The sequence below is a fragment of the Nannospalax galili genome, unplaced genomic scaffold (assembly GCF_000622305.1).
Source record: "Nannospalax galili isolate Female #2095 unplaced genomic scaffold, S.galili_v1.0 scaffold1699, whole genome shotgun sequence".
Classification (NCBI taxonomy): domain Eukaryota; kingdom Metazoa; phylum Chordata; class Mammalia; order Rodentia; family Spalacidae; genus Nannospalax; species Nannospalax galili.
The window spans coordinates 255,402-274,557 of NW_008343576.1; the positions used below are offsets into that span (position 1 = coordinate 255,402).

Below are 19,156 nucleotides of genomic sequence, written 5' to 3' on the forward strand. Positions count from 1 at the left end.
GCTGACTGTTTAAATTTCCTATAATAACCTAAGGGGCACCTATACTTTGGTGCTAGAAGGCTGAAATCCACCAGAAGATTACTGCCAATGATTGATGTGAGAAATCCTATGAAAAATGTGTTTCTGGTCAGTACCTCAGTATCTCTGGAACAGGCTAGGCAGCATGTAGCCAAGGGTAAACTTCCTCCACTCTTTCAGCATGGTTTGATTTTTATCCCCTGTCCATGTAGTCTCAGGGTAATTATCATAGCAATATGGTTTGAATTCCTTGTTCATATTTATGTGTTCTTTTTGAAAACAGTACCTTAGAGACCAATTTACTCTCTTAGTGAACATTGCTTTGAAATTGTGCTTTTCTTGGGGGGGGGGGATATTTTCTTGGTTTTTCATATTTTTACTGTTTTGGGGATGGGCTCTGGGCATCTGAATTTAGCCTGTTTGTTGTCTTTTCCTGGAATTTTTTAGCCCAGGATGGAATCCCAAGGTGAGGCTTCAGGGTGGGTTTCTTTGGGGGTGTCTCAGGAGGGCAGAACCAGGCTGGGGGTCTAGGTAGAAGGGTAGGTTATCCTACTAGGTCCAGTTGTGGTCTAAGCCTACAACCATGTGAAGAGCCTGTGTACCAAGTCCAGGCCTAGAATGACAGCTGCAGCCACTCGATTGGGATTTAAAGGTGTGTACGGGTGGCGGGTCTGAGTGGGTCAGGGACTGTAACCTGGGTCAGAGGAGTGACTCAAAGAACGGAGGTGGAGCAAATTCAGAGTGATTTGGGAAAGGGTGTGGCTTGGGCGGAGTCGGAAGTTTGAGGCCCCCAGAACCTTAGGTGGAGTGGGTGGGACCAGAGCAGAGGTGGAGATTAGCCACCGTCTGACAGGACCTTGGGGGCTTTGGGGCCTAGAAAACTCCAGGGAGACCTAGGAAACACTCCACTCAGGGAGCAGAGTGGTGTAGAACTGGACCGGGTCTCGGCGGGATGCAAAACCTAAGTCACAGGAACCACACAGAGCAGTTGGTGCAGAGTGGATGAGGGGTGAGTCCGGGAGGGACCCTCAGGGTGGAGGAAAGTGTGGATGGAACCAGAGAAGACTCCTGGTCACGTGATTGGAGTGGGCCATTACACTGCAGTCAGAGTTGGGGTAGGTTATCCTACTAGGTCCAGTTGTGGTCTAAGCCTACAACCATGTAAAGAGCCTGTGTACCAAGTCCAGGCCTAGAATGACAGCTGCAGCCACTCGATTGGGATTTAAAGGTGTGTACGGGTGGCGGGTCTGAGTGGGTCAGGGACTGTAACCTGGGTCAGAGGAGTGACTCAAAGAACGGAGGTGGAGCAAATTCAGAGTGATTTGGGAAAGGGTGTGGCTTGGGCGGAGTCGGAAGTTTGAGGCCCCCAGAACCTTAGGTGGAGTGGGTGGGACCAGAGCAGAGGTGGAGATTAGCCACCGTCTGACAGGACCTTGGGGGCTTTGGGGCCTAGAAAACTCCAGGGAGACCTAGGAAACACTCCACTCAGGGAGCAGAGTGGTGTAGAACTGGACCGGGTCTCGGCGGGATGCAAAACCTAAGTCACAGGAACCACACAGAGCAGTTGGTGCAGAGTGGATGAGGGGTGAGTCCGGGAGGGACCCTCAGGGTGGAGGAAAGTGTGGATGGAACCAGAGAAGACTCCTGGTCACGTGATTGGAGTGGGCCATTACACTGCAGTCAGAGTTGCGGACGGGGGGCAGAGGCAGGTCCACAAAACTCACTGTTAGATAAAAAGGTGGCAGGGGTCAGGATCGCCCTGAGACAGAAACAAAGAGGACTCTGGCAAAGGAAGAGTTTAATTAGCTGTGGCAGGGCTGGTCCTCAATTCCGGTGTGAGGAAGAACCAGAAGCTTAATGGCTGCAGAGGGGTAGCTTATAAAGGGAAAGAATGAGGCAAAAGAGAATATTTTTGTGCTGTTTGGGACTGTTTTGGGGCCTGCTTGCTCAATGGAGGGTGTGGGGTCTGTACCTGGTGAAGCATATTGGGGAAAATATCTACTGTAAAACACGTTTTTCTACAATTACAGAGTTCAAGGACTTAATTGCAGCTAAGGGCTTGGGAAAGCTATTTGTCAGCCAGTGGGGCACGCTCTGGTGATCACAATACATTGGTCATTAACTTCCCTGGAGCTGCTTTTTTTAACTTGCAGGTGTCTGGGAGTTGGTTGACAGCTCCTCTTAGGCGCCTCATGGTTTCTGGAGCTGGGGTCGCCTAGATCTGAGCCCTATCACTCACCAGGGCTTTAAACACTGTTTATCCGTACTCTGCGGCAAGGATAGGAGGTCACAAAATTCGGTTGCAGATATTTGGGTTCGTTTTCCTGTGCATCCTCTTACATTTAGATTATTAAAGGTTTTTACATTCAGGAAAATTTAAGATCATATGAATTAAGACAAATCCTGATTTTTATCAGCAATTTTATGGTTTTCAAAATATTCTCTTAAAAATAGTTATGTACACTATTTAAATTAATGTGCAAATATGGAGGAGTGATCTCCAGTGTACAGGAATTACTTCAATTGTTCCTCCCCGTGCTGTTGTGGACAAAACAAAGCCCTTCCAGTGCAAATTCATCCGTGCATTCTGACTGGCTTGTTTTACTTTTCTGTGTCTGTGTGGCATGTGGAGATGGGGACATGCCATCCCTAGAAAGCTTGTTCGAATTAGTCACACAAGGAATGATTCTAGATTGTGTTGAATCAGAAGATAGATTTTCGCAGACATCCACAGTTTTAGTTGCAGGTATTAACACTTATGAAATAAACTTTCAATTCGCCGTTAATGTTCCATCTGAAATATATAACATGATATAAATCCAACATTAAAATGAGTATTATTATGTTAAAGTCTCAAAAATTTTCGATCCTATGGTCCATAAAAACATGGTATGAGCCCAGCATGGGGACACACGCCTTACATCCCAGCACACTGGAGGCACAGGCAGGTAGATTTCTGTGAGTTCAAGGCCAGCCAGCTCTACTTGGTGAGTTCCAGGCCAGCTGAGGCTACAGAAAGACCCTGTCTGAAGAAAACGAAAAAACAAAACAAAACAAAACAAAAACATAGTATGCGTGTTGAATACTAGGGTATCCTGCCCTGGTATTTCCACAGTTAGAAAAGGTGTTAGAAACTATGACAGTGTCAAAAAACATCTTCAGAATAGTTATGATCGCTCACTCCCTACATCAGAGAATGCCTCCCACTCTCTTTGGTTTCCTTGATTCAAGGAAAGCAATTTGCCTGTGGACATGTGGTCAAACTGTTATTCTTCATTTCAGGCTGTGTTGACATTCAGTGATGTGGCTGTGGACTTCTGACAGGAGGAGAGGGAATTTCTAGATCCTGCTCAGGAGGCTTTTCACAGAGACCTGACGCTGGAGAATTACAGCTATCTTGTTTTTGTTGGTGAGAATATTTTTCTTACAGAATTTCTTGCTCATACGCAGAGTTCCTTGGGGAACTCCTATGTCTGTGTGTGTTAACTGTGTGAATGAGTCTCACATCTCATAAAGTGAAATTCTCAGAGGAGAAAAGAACACTGTAATGTAAATTTGTCTGTTCTCATGTTTGTCTTTTGGGAGGGGTTATGCTTTTTCAGAAACTACCTAGTAAGTTCCAGGACAGCTGGGGCTACAGGGAAACCCTGTGTCAAAAAGACTGGAAAAAAAAGAGAGAGAGAGAAAGTTTACCTTAGTTGTCACTATACATTTTCCTTGGAAAATAACAAGAGAATGGATGTAACATGCTCTAATCAAAGAATGCTAATATTGTGAAGGAGTGTGCATGTTAACTACATAGCATGAGTCATGTGTGTGTTCTCTTCAATCATCACGATGCACATAACAAATTCATAGCTCTTTTCACAAAATAAATAAGTCATTATAATCAAAGTGTCAATTATTATTATCTAGAGATTCTTTTCACATTGAGAAATGTAACGTGAGGGTGATGGAAAATTTTGGAGGTAACCTAACCTTTCCTCAGGTATTTGCTACTCTCGGTTTGTGACTATGTTCTTCCTGTAGAAGATTTTATATAGTTAGGTTTGAGAACTCATAATCTTGCCCCAAGACTCTTTTTTAAATTCTTTTTTATTTATTCATTTTTAGGTTATATGTATGTGCTGGATAGCTTTAGTGTAAAGTTGACAGGCTAGGTTGAGGGAGCCTCAATTGGGGAATTTCCTCTATTTGACTGGGCTGTGGCCTTTTCTGTAGGACATCTTCTTGATTATTGAGTGATGTGGAAGAGTCTACCCCATTCTGGGTGCTGCCATCCCTGGGCAGGTGGGCCTATGTTGTATATGAATGCTGGTTGCCGGGCGTGGTGGTGCATGCCTTTAATCCCAGCACTCGGGAGGCAGAGGCAGGCAGATCTCTGTGAGTTCAGGGCCAGTCTGGTCTACATAGTGAGTTCCAGGACAGCTAGGGTTATGGGGAGACCCTGACCAAAAAAAAAAAAATGAATGCGGGTTGAGCAGAGGCCACATGAGCCAGGCAGTAAGCAGCATTCCTCTATGGCCCATGCTCCAGCTCCTACCTCCAAGTTCTGTGCTGAGTTCCTACCTTGGGCTCCTTGATGAACTGTGACCCAGAAGAACTAAGATAAAATAAAACGTTTTTCCCCAAGTTGATATTCGTCAAAGTATTTTGTCACAGAAATGGAGAAATAAGTAAAATTGGTACCAGAGAGTGAGACATTGCTGTGACAGTCCTGACCTTGGTGTTTTTAGGAGGATTGTGGAAGCATTCAGAACTGTGGGCTGGAAAAGCCATTGAGTGATTAGAGTTTGTTGCTGTAGAGCTTGGAACAGTTATGCAGAAAGAGTTGTGAACAATGAAGACCTGGCTTGTGAAGCAGAGACTACAAGGGCTGTTTGTGTGATCTCTTGAATTGAGAACCTTTGGTTTCTGTTCAGCTGGAACTGAAGAATCAGCTGTGATTAAGAGACTGAAGTTAAACCTTTGCTTTATGGGGACAATTGATGCTGGTTAGCTGGGGCTGGAAAATCAGCTGTAATTAAAAAGAGACCAGTATAACTTTGCCAAAATCTTCTGGAAAGTATTTCTTCATGGTCAGCATGGGAACTGTGATCCAGAGGGTGTATGAGACTTCATCTCAAGCTGGAAGCTGGACTTGGTAATGTGTAAGAGGCTTCTGTATGGTTCTGGTTTGAAAGCCTGAAGGGATCACAGAGAGCATCTGAGACTTGACACCCTAAAGTTTTTACTGTCTTACATTGTGATATTTATGTTAGCATCATATCTTTGGACAAGAAATCAAAAGGTTTTGGTTTAGTAGTGATGTATTTGTGTGTCAGGTTGACAAGGGATCAGTTGTGCTGGATAGTTTTAGTGTCAACTTGACATATCTGGGTTGGGGATCCTCAACTGGGGAATTTCCTCCATTGGACTTGCCTGTGACCATGTCCGTAGGCATCTTCTTGATTATTGAGTGGAGTGGCATGGGAGGGTCCAGCCCCTTCTGGGTGCTGGCATCCCTGGACAGGTGGACCTATGTTGTATAAGAAAGCAGATTGAGCAGGGGCCAGGGGAGGAAGCCAGTAAGCAGCATTCTTCTATGGCCTATGCTCCAGCTCCTACCTCCAGGTTCCTGCCCTGATTCCCTGATGAACTGTGACCTGGGAGATGTTATCTAAATAAACCCTTCCTCCCCAAGTTGGTATTGGTCATAGTATTTTGTCATACCAATGGAGAAACAAACTAGAACAGTATATGAGGATATTACTTGCATATACGTAAGTGCACCCGTGTCCTGAACTGCCCATGGAGGTCAAAAGAGGGTATCAAATCTACTGGAACTGGAACTTCAGTTAAGGACAATTTTTACCCACCACATGGGTGTCGGGAACCGAACCTGGGTACTCTGCAAGAGCAGCCAGTGCTCTGAACCACTGAACCATGTTTGCAGGCCCCTCTTGTCTTTCTTTATGTTGCTGAATCAATCAGTCCTGTCACTCAGTGACTCAGTAATGAGAGTTCTAAAGATGTCATTCAATATATTGTCTTCTTTCCTCATATTCACCCTGTAAAAGAAATAGTGTTTGCCAAAGGGGAGGAAAAAGCGTTTGTTCAAATGTGTTCAACCATTTCAGGCACTCAAGTGGAATAGTAAAGTCACAGAGTTTTCTTTTAATTGAACAGGTCTTTTTCCTTTTAACTTAAAAAGAACTATATTTTTTATAATTTTCTTAGAGAATTTTCCATATAGTTGATTACACTGATATTGTTACCAACCAATGAGTTTTTAAAGGCTATTCAGTTATTCATTGTGAGTGATTGTTAAGAGTAGAAATTTACAGCTGTGTTGGTGCATGCCTTTATTTCCAGCACTAGGGAACGATCTATGTGAAATCGAGGAGAGCCTGGTCTACCTATGTAGATGGTTCCAGGCCAGATGGGGCTACAAAGAGAGCCCATCTCAAAGAGACCAGAAAAAAAAAAAAAGATAAAGAACGCACAGGACACTGTTAACATCCTGCATGACTCCTGCCATTCAATACTTGACCCATCTCTCTGTTTCTGCCATTCAGCCACTCAGCATGCTTTGAGAAAGTGGGTGGCTCCACATTATTTCCTATATTGTTCCTATGAGGAATTTCGGAATGCTTATAGGTTTTTTTTTCTTTTCTTTTTTTTTTTTTAAATCTTTTTGAGACAGGGTCTCTCTGTAGCCCAAGCTGGCCTAGAACTTGCTATGTAGACCTGTAGACCACCCTGGCCTTGAACTTATGGAAATCTGCCTGCCTTTGACTCCCTAGTGCTGGGATTATAGGTCTGTTCCACCATTCCCAGATTTTTATAGGTATATTTTTAAAGTTTACCACTGACATAATTTTACAAACCATATTTTATCTCATGTGCCACTTCTGAGTGCCTATAGTAGAAGATTCAATATATTCAGTGTTTTTCTTTTAAAAATATTACCATTATTTCCCTTTATCCCCAAGATTCCTTATATAACCCTCCCTCACCCCTCCCACTTAAATAACCCCATTTTTATCCATATCTCCCTTATTAACCCTTGTTTCCTACTGTTCTTTTCTCTCAGGTTCTTTCTTTTCCTTTACCTCCCTGGTTACTTTTCAACACCCTGGTTCCTGCAGTTATGTCTGGATACACACTCACTTGTAAGGATTTGATGCTAGGATCCCTAGAGGAGAACATACGACATTTGTTTTTCTGAGTCTGCATTACTTCACTTAGCATAACAGTTTCTAGTTCCAGTCATTTACCTGAAAAGTTTATGATTTCATCTTTCTTTACTGCTGAGTAAAACTCCATTGTATAAATGAACCACATTTTCATTATCCACTCATCATTTGAGAGACACTTAAGTTGCTTCCATCTCTTAGCTATTGTGAAAAGAGCAGCAGTAAACATGGATGTACAAGTGTCTCTGCGATAGGATGAGTTCTTTAGGGTATATGCCAAGGAGTGGTATGACTGGGTCAATGGTAGGTTCATTTTTTGTTTTTTAAGAGTTCTCCACATGGCTTTCCATAGAGATTGAACAAGTTTGCAATCCCACAAGGAGTGGATGAGTGTTCCCCTTTCCCCACATCCTCTCCAACATACAGTATCATTTGCTCTCTTGATCTTAGCCTATCTGACTGAGGTAAGATGAAATCTTAAAGTGTTTTCAACTTGAATTTTCCTAATTACTAATGATGTTGAACACCTTTTAAGATGTTCTTAGCCATCTTTATTTCTTCTTTTGAAAATTCTCTGTTGAGGTCCTTAGCTCATCTTTTAATTGCATTACTTCCTTTCTTGATTCTTTGATTTTTGGATTCTTTATATATTCTGCATCATAAACTTCTATCAGAAGTGTCACTGATGAAGATTTTCTCCCACCCTGTTGGTTTTCTATTCTTTTCGTTGCTTGCTTCTTTTGATGTACAGAAGCTTTTTAGTATAATTAGGTCCCAGTTGTTGATTCTAGACCTTATTTCCTGATCAATTGATGTCTGATTGTGAAAGTCCTTTCTTACACCTATATCTTGTAGGTTATTGCCAATGTTTTCTTCTAACAGTTTCAAGTTTCAGGTTTTACATTGAGGTCTTTGGTCCATTTGGAGCTGACTTTGTGCAAGGTGAAAGACAGAGGTTTAGTTTCATTCTTCTACAGGTGGAGATCCAGTTTTGCCAGCACCATTTGCTGAAAATTCTATCTTTCCTCCAGTGAATATTCTTGGCCCCTTTGTCAAATATCAGGTAACTAAAATTGCGTGTAGTCATATTTGGGTCTTCAATTTTGTTCCATTGATCTATGGGTCTATTTCTGTGTCAGTACCATGTTGTTTTCTATGACTGTATCTCTGTAATATGGTTCAAAATCTGTTATAGTAATCCCCCGGTATTGATCTTAGTGCTCAGGGTTGCTTTGGCTATTCGAGGTCTTTTGTGCTTCCATATGAATCTTAGGATGATATTTTTCTAATTCTGTGAAGAATGTCATGGGGATTTTGATTGGCATCCCATTGAATCTGTAAATGGCTTTTGATAGGATGGTCATTTTCACAGTATTAATTATTCCAATCCATGAGCATGGGAGGTCCTTCCATTTTCTGGTGTCTTCCTCAATATCTTTTTTTTTTTTAAGATTTAAATTTTTCATTGTAGGGGTCTTTAATGTCTTTGGTCAGGTTTATTCCAAGTTTTTTTTTTTTTTTTTTTTTTTTTGAGGCTATTGTGAAAAGTTTCCATGTACTCTTTCTCTGATTCCTTGTTATTGGCATATAGAAAGGCTACAGACTCCTGTGGATTAACTTTTAACCTGCCACTTTACTGAAAGTCTTAATCATTTCTAGGAGTTTTCTGGTAGAATTTTTGGCATCTCAGATATAATATCATATCACCTGCAAAAAGGGATAATTTGATCTCTTCTTTTCCAATTATTGCTCCTTTAATTTCCTTCTCTTGTCTTACTGCTCTTGCAAGAGTTTCAAGCACTATGTTAAAAAGGAGTGGAGATAGTGGACAGTCTTGTCTGGTTTCTGATTTTAATGGGAATGCATCCAGTTTTTCTCCAGTTAGAATGATGTTGGCTGTGGGTTTTCTGTATATAGCTTTAATTATGTTGAGATATGTCACCTCCAGTCCAAATCCCTCTGCGACTATTCTCTGCATCTATTGAGATGACCATGTGGTTCTTGTCTTTGAGTCCATTTATATGATTTATGAAGTTTTTTGACTTACATATATTGATCCATCCCTGCATCTCTGGAATATGACGATGGTAGATGATCTTTTGGATGTGTGTGTATATGTGGTTTGCAATTATTTTGTTGAGGATTTTAGCATTTATGTTCATTAAGGATATGGGTCTATAGCTTTCTTTTTTGGTTGTATCTTTACCTAGTTTTGGTATTAGAGTGATGCTGACTTCATAGAAGGAATTTGGAAATTCTCCCTCCATTTCTATCTTTTTGAACAAATTAAGTAGTATTGGATATAGATCTTCTTTAAATGTCTTATAGACATCTGCTGTAAATCCATCTTTTTAGTGGGAGGTATCATATTACAGTTTCAATTTCTTTATGTGTTATGGGTCTGTTTGTATATGGCTTTAATTATGCTGTTGATATCTTTTTGGTTAGTTTTAGTGATTCCCATGCTTTTAGATACCTGACCATTTCATTTAGGTTTTCAAATTTAGTAGTGTATATGTTTTTAAAATATTCCCTTACAATGTGTTCTGGATCTTTTTGATGTCTTTTCTGAAGCTTCCCCTTTCATCTCTGATTTTGTTGATTTGAAGGTGCTCTTTCTTTTTTTTCTTTTCTTTTTTTTTTTTTTAGTTAACTATGCTAAGCATTTGTCAATCTTGTTTATCTTTTCAAAGAAACATCTTTTGGATTTGTTGATTCTTTGTATTGTTTTCTTTGTTTCTATTTCATTAATTTCTGCCCTGATTTTTGTTATTTTTTCTTCTCTGCTGGATTTGGGTTTCATTTGCTGTTGCTATGCAAGTATCTTGAGTTGGAATGGTAAATCATTTATTTGTGTTCTTTCTGATTTTTAAAAAGATAGGCACTTAGAGCTATAAACTTCCCTCTAAGGACTGCTTTCAACGTGTCCCAGATGTTTTGTTGTGTTGTATTGTCCTTTTCATTTAGTTCCATGAACTATTTTATTTTTTTCTTAATTTCTTCTTTGACCTATTCATGATTCAGGAGTGTGTTTAATCTCCATGTGTTCATGCAGTTAGCAGAGTTTCTTCCTGTGTTGATTTTAAGCTTTATTGCATTGTGGTCTGATAGAAAGCATGGGATTATTTCAATCTTTTTGTATTTGTTGAGGCTTGATTTCTGCCCCAGTATGTGGTCAATTTTGGATAAAGTTCCATGGGGCTCTGAATAGAAAGTGTATTCTTTGGTGCTTTGGTAGAATATTCTGTAGATGTCTATTAGGTCCATTTGATGTATGGTATTGTTTAATTCAGATGTCTCTCTTTTAATTCTCTGTCCTGTTGACCTATCTAATCGAGACAATAGCATACTGAACACCCCTACTATTAATGAGTTGGGGTTAATCTGGGTCTTAATGTCCTGTAGTACTGTTTTTCTGAAGTTGGTTGCACCAGAGTTTGGTGAACATATGTTCATGATTGTAATATCTTCTTGTTCAAGTGTCTCCTTGATGAGAATGAAGTGACCCTCTTTATCTCTTCTGATTAGTTTTAGTTTAAGTCTATTTTGTCAGACATTACAGTTGGAATGCCTGTATTTTGCTGAGCACCATTTGCTTTGAATATTTTTTCCATCCTTTCAACTTTATGGTAGTGCTCGTCCTTGAAAGTGAGATGGTTTTCTTACATTTCTTTCTATTTCTTTATCCATTCAAGTAGTCTGTGTGTTTTGACTGGGGAGTTCAGTCCTTTGATATTTAAAGTTATGAAAGTAAGATGTGTATTGAGTCCTCTTGATTTGATTTCTGTTCGCATTCTTGGTGTAACTACATTTTTCCACTGTTATATCTTCGTTAAGTTTCTTTCTGTTACCCTTTAGGTATAGTCACTCCTTTCTTCAGCTCATTTGTATTGCTTCAAGAACTCTCTCTCTGTGAATGTGGACATGAATTCTTTCAGCCTATTTAGGTCATGGAAGACGTTTCTTTCCCGTTTGACTGTAATATATATTTTGGCTGGTTAAAGTAATCTGGTTTGGCATCTGTGGTCATTTAGAACTGGGAATACTTTGGTCCAGGCTCTCCTGGCTTTCATAGTTTGAACTGAAAGATCAGCTATAATTCTGATAGGTTTTCCTTTATACGTGACTTACTGTTTTTCTTTTGCAGCTTTCAGTGTTCTTTCTTTGTTCTTTATGTTTAATATTTCTACTATGATGTGCTGTGCAGAGTTTCTTTTTTGGTTCCACTTATTTGGTGTTCTGTGTGCTTCTTGTATTTGTATATGCCTGTCTTTCTTTAATTTTGGGAAATTTTCTTCTACAATCCTGTGAAGATTTGGTCCATGCCATTATCCTGAGATTCTTCTCCTTCCTCTATGCCTGTGATGAATAAGTTTGGTCTTTTTATGGTCTCATGCAATTCCTTCGTATTTCATTCTGTGTTTTCTTAAATTTTTCATAATCTTTGCTGAAGTGGTCTAATCCATCCACTTTATCGTCTAATCTTGATACTCTGTTTTCCATTTCATTCATCCTATTGGTGAGGATTTCTCCTGTCCTTTCTAATTGGCTTATTGAGTTTTTCACTTCCATCTTCATTTCAGGCTGAGTATTCTTCAATATTTCTAACTCTTTTCTGAATTTATTCAGAAGTTTATTCCCATCTTCTTTCTTTTCTTTGATGTCTTGTGTGTGTGTGTGTGTGTGTGTGTGTGTTCTGTAAATTCACTGAATTCTTTTAACATGTGTATAATTGTTCTTTTGAATTCCATGACCTGTGTTATCTCTAGGGGGTTCTCAGTGTACTCCTCTACAGGACCTTTGCTACTTGGTAGGGATATAGCATTTGGGTTTTTCATATTATTTTTTCACTGTGACTTTGACCTGTGGATTTCTTTTATAGTATCTGATTCTTGTGTGAGATTCAAGCCTTCCTTTATTGAATTTAGGTCTGCTCAAGAGAGGAGGGACCATAGGAGAAGGGTATTATCAAGGGAGAAATGGGGAAAATGGGGACACTTTAAATGGGAAACTGTGGCGGACATGTTTGTCGCGAGCCGGGACTCTGTCCAGCAGAGTCCAGGAAAGACGACACAGACACCAAGGTGAGGTTCAAGCTTCTGTTTCTCTTTCTTCCTTTATTCTCTCTTATTCTCTCTCATATTCTCTTCCCTTGGATGCTGTCTCTCTTTCAATTACACACTTCAGCTCTTTATATAGCGTTTCCAACAGCCCTCCCCCCAGCCGGTACCAATCAGGGTTCACACACGTGCAGCGGCCAGGCAGAGTGTAGCTCATTAGGCACGTAGCAAGATCATCAGGCTGGCAGCACCTGTTTGGCCTCCCCATACTTTGGAGTAAACAAGCGGGAATCACGAGCCTTGGCAATCAGCCAAGAGTTGGAGTAAACAGCACGAGGTTTGGCAGCCAGCCAGGGCGCCATCTGGCTGGCTCAGCTGTGCTCGCTTCCCACACATGTTAGACAGTGAGAGAGATAAATAATACATAGCTAATTTTAAAAAGCCAGAGGGAACCATATTAGTCCAACAACCTACTGACAAATTGTACATACAACTAGTTCAAGAAACAAAATATATGGCTAGTCAAGATTTATCTGAGAATGTTTCATTTTTGCCCAGGCTTTATCTACATAGCACATGGTAATTACAAGTATCAGACTGGTGGAACTAACCTTGGGTGTTTAAGAGCCATACTTTGAATCCTATGTTAATCTGGTGAGAGGGACTTAAAGGACAGTTTTTCCTCCTTCCCCTCCATGGTCGACTACATTCCAGGGGATTCTGGAACATCTCTCAAAATGTCCTGTAACTGTGGTGAGTCTCCTGTCCTCTTGTTTGGAGAGGCCATGGAAACCCTACCAGATGGATTTGAAACAGTGTCCAGTCTGCAAAGAGGAGGGTCAACACAGAGGAAATATTTCCTCCATGCTTCCAAGTGAGGCCAGCCATAGTCAAGTAAGACCTTTGACTTATCTTCACATAGATGGAACTGGTAAAAGAAAGGAGCCTGGGTCTCCTCCCAAGCCCATGTGACCCCTGAGAAACAGATCCTTAAATGACCTTAAGAATAAAAATAAATTGGTTTATTCAGGCCAACTCTATGGTCTTAAACACCCAAAAAAGAAAATATAGCCAAAGATTAAATTGATCAGTATATTTCTTTAAAAATCCATGTGTACAGCTAAAGGCTACAAAACAAGAAACAGTGCCAGACAGGAGACACCTTCCTTTGAGTTGTTGGCCAGGGTGGTACAAGAGGCTCCCAAATTTACTCAGTCTATTGCCACAGCCCTTGATAGCCTCCCAGAACTTGAACCTAATACCATATTGCTGAAGAGAGAACATATGTTAGACACAGGATTTGAAGAAATAGAGCTGCAAATGACCTGGAAGTCACTTATCCTGAAGGTGAGCTCTCATAGCTTTGGAGAACCCTATGAAAGTACCAAGGGAACACATCAACAGATGATCCAGCACCATCTTAAAGACCAAATAACCGTATCAGTGGCCAGCACAGCATACTCCATTGGCACAGTAGTGGCACTTTTTTCTTGGGGGCAACCAACAGCTACCTAATTTGACTAAAAGCCCACTCAAAGGGAGGAAACTCAAGTGTGGTACTGTAACATAACCTAATACACATGGCCAGCATGGTCATAGGTCTTAGAGAAAACCCCAAACCTCTCATATTGCTACACTAATGTGATTTCTTCCTATGTGTAAAATACGTATCCTTATATTTACAGACAAATATCCCAGTCACCACTCATCAAAGAAGTTCATTTTGCAGCAGTCAGACTAATACCAAGTACCTCAACTTGTCACACATGGACATTGCCTATTGATTGCCCAGGCTGAAGGGAAACATCTGCAATGTAAGCTGTACACCCAAGGCTCATGGAACATAGAACAGGGATAAAGAAGCAGACACTAAGGAATCAGTTCTCAGTGATGAAGCTATTTTGTGCAGCAGTGGGCCAATAACAGAGAAGGCCACAAACAGCCAAAGTGTAGAGATCAAGAGTCTTCTAAATAATGGTCCTTGGACAGGTCCCCTTTATTAAACTTCATCCACCCAAGGTTCAGGGACCATCTCGGAAGATGGTGCAGAGATTGTAAGAGCCAGGAAGGATGGGCATTACCATATGGAAACAAGGTCCTAGGAGCTCCTGGGAACCTGCTCATATGATTCTATGGCAAAGATGTCAGCATACAGAAGTCCCAGTATAGAGAAGACAGTAACCCAGTGTGCTGGATAGCTTTAGTGTCAACTTGACACACCTGGGTTGAGGGAGCCTCAATCGGGAAATTGCCTCCATTGGACTGGCCTGTGGCCATGTCTGAAGGGTATCTTCTTGATGAGTGATGTGGGAGGGCCCAGCCCACTGTGGGTGGTGCCACCCATGGGCAGGTGGCCCTGTATTGCATAAGAAAGCAGGCTGAGCAGTGGCCAAGGGAGCAAGCCAGTAAGCAGCGTTCCTCCATGTCCTGTGCTCCAGCTCCTGCCTCCGGTTCCTGCCCTGAGTTCCTACCTTGAGCTCCCTGATGAACTGCGACCTGGGAGATGTAAAAAAAAAAAAAATCCTTTCCTCCCCAAGTTGGTATTGGTCAGAGTGTTTTGTCATAGAAATGAAGAACAAACCAGGACACCCAGCATAGAACTGGGAAAATGAACAACAGACTCCATTCTAAAGGACTGTTGACAACTGATTGCTGCTAGATCAGCTGCTGGACCTGATCTTCCTAAAACAAGGGACTCGACATAGGCTGATTAAACTCAGTGGATGGCCTTGCACTGGGGAATGGCTGAGGGCACTGACAAGACAGTGGACAGTAACAGGGATGACAGAGTATATGCGTTCCAGTGGGGGGGGGGGGCTATGAGAAGGTGCCATTTGAAAACCGGGTTTAAAGATGAATAAGATTGTTTGAGATGTTCTGTATGAAATACACACACACACACACACACACTCAATCAATAAAATATATAATCTTGCTGCTGGAGAGATGGCTTTGCAGTTAAGAGCACTGACTGTTTTTGCAGAGGACCTGGGTTCAATTCCCAGCACCCACATGGTGGCTATGAACCATCCTTAACTGCAGTTTCAGGGGAATTTGAAGCTCTCTTTTGACCTTTGTGGCATTGCACAAAATGGGTGCACTCACATACATGCAAGGAATACACTCATATACATAAAATAAAAGTAATAAATAAATTAATTTTTTAAAAATATATCCAGGTATGGTGGCACACGCCTTTAATCCCAACACTTGGGAGGCAGGGGCAGGTGGATCTCTGTGAGTTCAAGGCCAGCCTGGTCTACATAGTGAGTTCCAGGACAGTTAGGGCTACGGGGAGACTCTGCTTCAAAAAAAGGCAAATATATATATATATATATAACCATTGTATTAATCATTTCATGCAGGCAACCAATGTATCTTTTCACAATATAGTAAATTTTGTTTTCATGTGCTCAATATTATGTGGGTTCAATTAATTTTCATTTTTATTAATTAAAAAATATTTCATATAGTATATGTTGATTGTATTTAGATACACTCCCCTATCTGTACCCCGATTACTACCCCTACCCAATTTCATGCTTTCTCTGTCTCTCCCTCTCTTTCTCTATCCATATATATATACAGAGAGAGAGAGAGAGAGAGAGAGAGAGAGAGAGAGAGAGAGAGAGAGAGAGAGAGAGAGATTCATTGGCTCCTGGTCAACCTGCAAAGAATCCCATCAATGAAAGAGAAACTTTCTCCCTCTCCCTGAAGCCTGTGGTGGCCAATACTTCCTCAAGTATCATTGGTGTTTCTTACCAACCTCCCCATGTCTATTCTGTGATTTTGCCTCTCTTGAACTTATGTGGGACTTGTACATGCGGTCACCAATGCTGTGATTTCATTACTTACTTCCCAATTATCTATAAATCTCTATTTCTTTGTATTCCACCATCTGTGACTCTTAAAATATTTCTGTTTGCTATTCTGCAATGATCCCTGTGGGTTCGGAGGCAGAATTTCGATATAGGTGTCTACTTGGGGATAGGTACTATGCAGTCTAATTATCTGCACATCAGTCAGTTGTGGGTCTTTGTATGATTCACCATGCGCTGCATACAGAAGCTTCATTACTGACAAATGAAAGATGCATTAGTCTACTGGTGTAACAATTAGTCATTTGGAGTAAATTTAATAATATATATTTAGCAGAATAATAGTAATAGGCCCTCTCCTATGAACCCTAAGCCTCATATCCATTCCAGATATGGGCTCTACCTTATGAGGGACACCTTAAGTCCACTTAGAAAGTGATTGTTAACTCCCAAAATATTTGTATCACTGTTGCACATACCTTGCCAGACCAGTTTTGTTATAACTCACAGGATTCACATCCAGGTAAAGTTGATGATCGGTTTTCTCTATGATAGCATACAAAGTACCTTCCAGCACTATGAAGACTAGTCAATAGAGATAAAGCTTTCAAATCAATGCACTTTGATTTCTCCCTTCTTCTTCTTCTTCTTCTTCTTCTTCTTCTTCTTCTTCTTCTTTTTCTAATTCTCACTAGGGAATCATTTCATCACCCTGCACTAGGAGCTTAGTACCAAAACTTTATTGAGAATTTCACACATGCATATAAGATATTTTAATCAAATCCAATCCCACTTCCCCCTCCAGCACTCCTCCTCTGAAGAGGTAACCCTAAAATCTTTTAAGGATTAGATACAATCTCCCAAATGCTTTCAACATTTTTGCCCTTGGAACAGTGTGCTGCTAACAGGCCCAATGACATTTTGACTTTTAGCCATGCAACTGGCTACATTTCTTTGGGGTCTTTTTACCCTAACTGCCTAGTCAATTCCTACCTCCTATTCTTATCACACCATCCTCTGAAGGGGTTACCCAAATTGCCAATAGGGAATAGGGACGCAGAGTGCTCTGGCTTCTTTTATGCTGAATAGGGATGCAGGGTGAGGCAAGTGGAGTACCCCTTCAGTGGGTCTACCTAAAAGACTCACGAATTGCATAACTCTTGACTCTAAGGGGAGAAGAAAGTCCTTGAATCATGAATGGGAGATGTGTAGAAGTAAAGGCCAGAGTAATTAGCACTACAAATTCTAGACAGGGAACTAGAAAAAAGTCAGAACAGGACAATTTGCAAATGTTCATAAGAGAGTCCATTAGAGTTTCTTTGCAAGGACTTTGAAAAGCATCCCTCTATTGGGTTCTTCCTCATTTTTCTTTCATCTTCCAAGGCTGGACCAGTTGGCTGGGAAGAGTGGCTGGGTACTCAGGTGAGGGTCCGGTGACCCTGCTTGGCACAACCGTCAACAAGCCTAATTGTGACTGTGTTTAGCAATCAGGCTCAGCAGAAGTCATGATGATGGTAGTTATTTCAAGCAAAAGGGACTGCTGTATAGCATCATCTTATTAAAAAGACCTGGAATTTAAAAGGATTTGGTGCTAGGAGCCACAGAGGAGGGAGAACATATGTCATTTGTTTTTCTAAGTCTGTGTTACTTCACTTAGTATAACAGTTTCTAGATCCATCCATATACCTGAAAATTTCATTATTTAATCTTTCTTTACTACTGAATAGCACTCCATTGTGTAAATATACCACATTTTTGTTAACCACTCATCAGTTGAGGGACACTCAGGTTGTTTCCATCTCTTAGCTATTGTGAAAAGAGCAGCAACAAACATGGTTGTACAAGTGTCTCTATAATAGGATGAGTCCTTTGGGTATATGCCAAGAAGTGGTATAACCAGGTCATATGGTAGGTTCATTTTTAATTTTTTTTTTTAGAACTGCTTTCTTTGTTTTATTTCAAAAGTACACAAGGTCACAAAACTAAGAGCAAGTGCTGGCTCCAAGAGTTCTGTGGTTCTTGGCAAGAGTGCTGTTTGACAAAGCTCTAGCTGAAAGCCAATGACCACTGCTCTTTTGGTGGATATCCCTTCCCCAGCTACTCCTGGTTTTGTAATTTGTATAACCTTCTCTTCTTTAAGTATTCTGATAACCAACTCTGATGATGGAATGGGAAACTAAACCAGGTAAACATCTGCCTTTAGCAGAATTATTATGTTACTGAAACAAAATGAAAGTAATAAGATAGACGACTTCCTCCTATGACTATGAACTCATTTGGACCTGCATTTGTGATTAATAATGAGGCTTGGTTTCCCCCAACAGGAAAAGATAGCATGCAATAGATGCCCTGCTGCCTTTTACAGGAGTTTATGACTTTAACCCTAAGTGAGAAACGATTGAGACTAAAGTTTGGTATAAGAAAAAACTATTTGGCTTAGGGAAGCTCCCTCTTAGATAGAAAGATTAGCTAAGTCAGTAAAAAGCTGGTGGTGCATGACCTCTGAAGAAAAATTGCCTGTTCTTTTACAAAGACTAAAAGTGATTCAAAAAGCCCTTAAAGATAAATGGCAAGAAAATAATAAAGGATATTGAAATAGAGAAAATAATCATATGACTCAAAGAATACAGAACGCTCAGGAAGAAATGGCAGAAGGGAGAGGAAAAAGATAAATTGGAATATTGGTTAGACAATAAATAAAAAGAGTTGGTTATTCCCATTCCCATGAGAAAAATAATTTTCTCAAATATACACGTCTACCTGTAAATATTAAATTCAAAGAATTAAAAGGCAAATGGAGACAGGCTGTCTTACACTTCTATGGTAAAATAGAAACCACAAGGCTATAAAGAAAACAGTGAAGACATTGCTTGGCTATATTAAGAAAAGGTTAATCATTGAACTTTGTACTTTCCTTTTACTGTGATTATTGAAAAATATTATACACTGAGAAATACTGTGCAAACTCATGGTTTGATTTATGCTCTGATGCTTCACTGCTACTGTAAGGTTTCTAATTATAAATGAAGGTTGTAGAAGGCTGCTTTTTCAGAAGTAGAGAGAGAAAAGAAAAAGAAAGAAG

General features: G+C 40.5%; 1 long non-coding RNA gene across 1 annotated transcript in view; it reads left to right on the top strand.

The window, feature by feature from the left end:
* Positions 1–19,156, top strand: part of LOC108491166 — a 71,855-nt gene that overhangs the window by 48,447 nt on the left and 4,252 nt on the right. Inside the window, exon 3 of the long non-coding RNA XR_001872587.2 lies at positions 3,301–3,427. This is a non-coding gene — a long non-coding RNA (uncharacterized LOC108491166). The remainder of the gene's footprint in view (positions 1–3,300; positions 3,428–19,156) is intronic.